Source organism: Octopus bimaculoides, chromosome 1 (assembly GCF_046866305.1).
Source record: "Octopus bimaculoides isolate indiv1 chromosome 1, ASM4686630v1, whole genome shotgun sequence".
NCBI lineage: Eukaryota > Metazoa > Mollusca > Cephalopoda > Octopoda > Octopodidae > Octopus > Octopus bimaculoides.
The window spans coordinates 101,940,038-101,944,125 of NC_142928.1; the positions used below are offsets into that span (position 1 = coordinate 101,940,038).

General features: G+C 35.5%; 1 protein-coding gene across 1 annotated transcript in view; it reads left to right on the forward strand.

The window, feature by feature from the left end:
* Window positions 1-935: 935 nt before the first annotated feature.
* Window positions 936-4,088, forward strand: part of LOC106874361 (uncharacterized) — a 57,009-nt gene continuing 53,856 nt past the window's right edge. The window contains exon 1 of the mRNA XM_089355021.1: window positions 936-1,074. The gene's annotated coding sequence lies outside the window, so the exon portion shown is untranslated. The remainder of the gene's footprint in view (window positions 1,075-4,088) is intronic.

The window sequence follows — 4,088 nt, forward strand, 5'->3', positions numbered from 1 at the left end:
ATTCCATTTAAAATAACACACTTCAACATTTAAATTTAATTTGTCAAAATATTTTCGTCGCTTTGAGACCGCGACCTGTTCACTGACAAGATTATGTGCTGCATCTGAGAAATATCTATATATTTATATTTAGATATTCATCGTCTGAAAGTCTTTGCTTTCTCTAGTTTTGCATGTATACATATATATTTTGCATATGAAACCCAAGCTGTTATATATAATTTATTTATCAGCATAATTGTCTCCATATCTGCTCAACTTGATTCCTCTTATAACCACTCTTTACTCCGTGACGGCGAATGGCTTAGTGGTTAGGGTGTTGGACTCATGATCGTGAAATTGTGATTTCGAGTCCTGGACCGAGTGATGTGTTGTTTTCTTGAGCAAAACACTTTATTTCACGTTGTTCCAGTCCACTCAGCTGGCAAAAAGGAGTAATCCCGGGACGGACCAACGTCACGTCCAGGTGGGGAATTTATACGCAATGGAAACCGGGAAACTGGCCCTTATGAGTCGGCATGAATCGAGAATGTAACTAACTCTTTACCCCGTGGTATTGGTCTCTCGTAAAGACACCGGAGTCTAAGTTCGACTCATTTGAGTGTTATAAAGTGTTTCCTATACTGAGAATCTCTAGATCTCATCTATTGTGTGTGCGTGTGTGTGTATGTGCGTGTGTGTGTTGTAATGTGTTACGTACAATAAATAAGATGACCAGACAACAGTAAAAAAAATGAAACGAACTAACAATCAATATTGTTTACGAAACAACAATCAATATTGCTTGTGAATTAACCAATCGACACTTTCCGACTTCACTGCGAACTAACACGAACTTCACTCGACTCCGAACTCTGAACCTCGAACTCACTCGGATCGTTACTATTCATACTTTACTTGGACCAGTCTATCTCTCGCCAGGGGGCGTCGTAACTCTCATCATAATATAACAACTGTTATATATATATATATATATTTTAATAATAATATATGTTCCTATAAGAACGACTAAATGTAATATTAACAATTGTCTGAAAGAAGATGGACCGACCCTTTGGAAATTGAACACGATATGTAAGCATTGTTTAGATTTATATTTAAATTTATATTTTGGAGCATACATTATTGTGAAAAAATAATATATAATTACAGCTATTATAAAAAGACCTAAGTAGTCGCTCTTTTCCGTAATGTACAACCTTCGGGTTTGTTTACAAATTTATTAATACATGTGCATATTCAATTTTTTTTCTCCGTGTTTTTCTCCTTGTCTCCGTATTCTTTCTGTTGAAGAGCGTAGCTCGAAACGTTAGAGACTTTCCGTATTCCCGAGCGTCATACTAATACATCCTTTTGTTGTTTACACCACCTGTCCTCGTCTGTTGTTGTTTTTTCGTACATTCTCCCATATATATATATATATATATATATATATATATATATATATATATATATATATATATATATATATATATATATATATATATATATATATGCATATATATATATATATGCATATATATATATATATATATATATATATATATATATATATGTGTGTGTGTGTGTGTGTGTGTGTGTGTGTGTGTGTGTGTGTGTGTATGGTATGGATGTATGATGTATGATTAAAAAGCTCGATTCCCAGCTACATGTTTTTGGATTCAGTCACATTGTGTGGCACTTTTGACAAGTACTTTCTACTGTCCTCCTGTCCTGACGAAAGTTTTTGCGAGTGGATTTGGTAGACGGAAACTGATAGTCCATCTGAAGTTTATCGTGTATGTGTATGGGTGATGTGTCTATGTTTGATTGTGTTTGTGTTTATCTTTGTTTTCATATCATGTGAGAGTTGTAAGCGAACGTCACCGTGAGGCAGGCGGTGTCATTCGTTTCCCTTCTTCCGTAAAAACATGACCGGCCATGATCAAGGGAAATTACCTTACTTGTAGGTTAGTGACAGGAAAGGTATCCTATTGTAGAAAATCCATCCCAATGAATTCCGTGTGATCTCTGATGCAAGGGTGGAGAAGTGGACGTTAAAACAGTAATGATGATGGTTACGATGATGATACATACATTAAAATATGTATGAATGTTTGTATGTATGTATGTATGTATGTATGTATGTATGTATGTATGTATGTATGTATGTATGTATGTATGTATAGGAGAGCGGATGGCTGGCTGATATATATGTATGTATGTCAGTTGTCTTAAGAATTGTTTCCGCTTTTATCGATGAATGCTTTTAAGTAGACTTTCCTGTGTGGTATTTGAATGTTTTCCACAGAATAGATTTCATATCCATTCTCTCGATTGACTGCATTCTTTGTTCATTATATGTATAGTTTATGGACGTGGAGGCGCAATGGCCCAGTGGTTAGGGCAGCGGACTCGCGGTCATAGGATCGCGGTTTCGATTCCCAGACTGGGCGTGGTGAGTGCTTATTGAGCGAAAACGCCTAAAGCTCCACGAGGCTCCGGCAGGGGATGGTGGCGGACCCTGCTGTACTCTTTCACCACAACTTTCTCTCACTCTTACTTCCTGTTTCTGTTGTGCCTGTAATTCAAAGGGTCAGCCTTGTCATACTATGTCACGCTGAATCTCCCCGAGAACTACGTTAAGGGTACACGTGTCTGTGGAGTGCTCAGCCACTTGCACGTTAATTTCACGAGCAGGCTGTTCCGTTGATCGGATCAACTGGAACCCTCGACGTCGAAAGCGACGGAGTGCCAACAACAAAAAATGGACGTAAAAGGTTATCAACGCGTGGGAGAGATTGCATTTGGTTTTTGTTGATGTGCTAGTTAGAAAATATAAAAGTGCTCAATATAACTTTATATCGGAAGTGAGTTGAATTTTATGTATTTTAATTTATTGAAATAAGCAGGGAATACATAACCTGAAACAGAGATTGCAGTCGATCGGTCGACCGTTTTACGTCATCTACTCCGAAAAGTGCTCTCATACCCAACACTAATTTGTACTGAACACTTTTATGTCTTTGTTTAAGAACATAAAAAAATATACTTGTGTGTGTAGGTATGCATGTATATGTGTGATAGACCTATACAACGCTGGATTAACCATTGAGCAAAATAAGAACGTGCTCAGGTCATCATGGGATGTGGGGCACAAAAGAAATCACTTTAAACTTGCTAAAACAATATTCGAAGTGGTTTATATGATAGAAAATATAATTTCGTAATGTTCATTGAGTCACGGTGAGGATCTGATCCAAGACTTTGCAATTAAAACAGTAGCAGAAAATTTTTCAAATGTAAAGTGGAAGTTTACATAAATAAACATTATTTTCCATCTTACTCCTAGTTTCGCTTCGTTTTCAAAAAGAAAACAAAATTCATTTCATGGCTTATTATTATTATGTATATTTTGAATTACATATACATGGGGACACCGAAATTATTAAGTACTAACGGCCTGTATGGGTCTTAATCTGGCCCTGGACCTATAAGTATGCATATCAGCATGAGTGTATGTATAGATTTATAAAAAAATACATACATACATACATATGATCCCTCTGATTAAGACCGTTTATAAAGGAGAATATCATCCCCTCGCAAAATGAAGCAGGATTGGAAATTTTAATTTGAAATTAAGGAATACGAGGAAGAAGATAAAGAAATATAGTTCATATGTTGAATTTCTATTTTTTTATTTTATCTTTATCCATCTATCTATCTATCTATCTATCTATCTATCTATCTATCTATCTATCTATCTATTTATCTATCTATCTATCTGTCTGTCTATCTGTCTAGCTTTCGATTGAGCGATTGAGCGATAGATAGATAGATAGATAGATAGATAGATAGATAGATAGATAGATAGATAGATAGATATGGCTGTATGGTAAGTAGCTTTCGCAAGTGTCTTCTGCTATAACTTCGGGCCGACCAAGTCCTTGCGAGTGGCTTTCGTGGGCGGAAACTGAAATAAGCTTGTCGTATGTATATATATATATATATATATATATATATATATATATATATATATATAATACAAAGAATATATATACATGTATACACACATATATGTACATACTTATATCTACATGTGTATA